This window comes from Penaeus monodon, chromosome 21, assembly GCF_015228065.2.
Source record: "Penaeus monodon isolate SGIC_2016 chromosome 21, NSTDA_Pmon_1, whole genome shotgun sequence".
In the NCBI taxonomy this organism is placed as follows: Eukaryota; Metazoa; Arthropoda; class Malacostraca; order Decapoda; family Penaeidae; genus Penaeus; species Penaeus monodon.
Window position 1 is genome coordinate 4,601,581 of NC_051406.1, and position 204 is coordinate 4,601,784.

General features: G+C 36.3%; 1 protein-coding gene across 1 annotated transcript in view; it reads left to right on the forward strand.

Annotated features, from left to right (window-relative positions):
* The window catches only part of LOC119586136 (cubilin-like), a 5,012-nt gene that overhangs the window by 4,009 nt on the left and 799 nt on the right, over positions 1-204 (forward strand). The gene's annotated exons all lie outside the window — the stretch shown is intronic.

Below are 204 nucleotides of genomic sequence, written 5' to 3' on the forward strand. Positions count from 1 at the left end.
CTCAGGCGATGGCGTTTTACAACAAGTCGATGCTGCTTCAGGTTGGTGTTTCGAAACCGTACAGGATATAATTTATAAATCTATGTATAACCATTTCAAAATTTGTGGTATATTCCTCACGGTTCAGTTTATCTATTAACCTTTATTATTACCTATTTCTTAATTTGTCTGTTATGATGTCAACCATCGCGAGACAATGCGTGG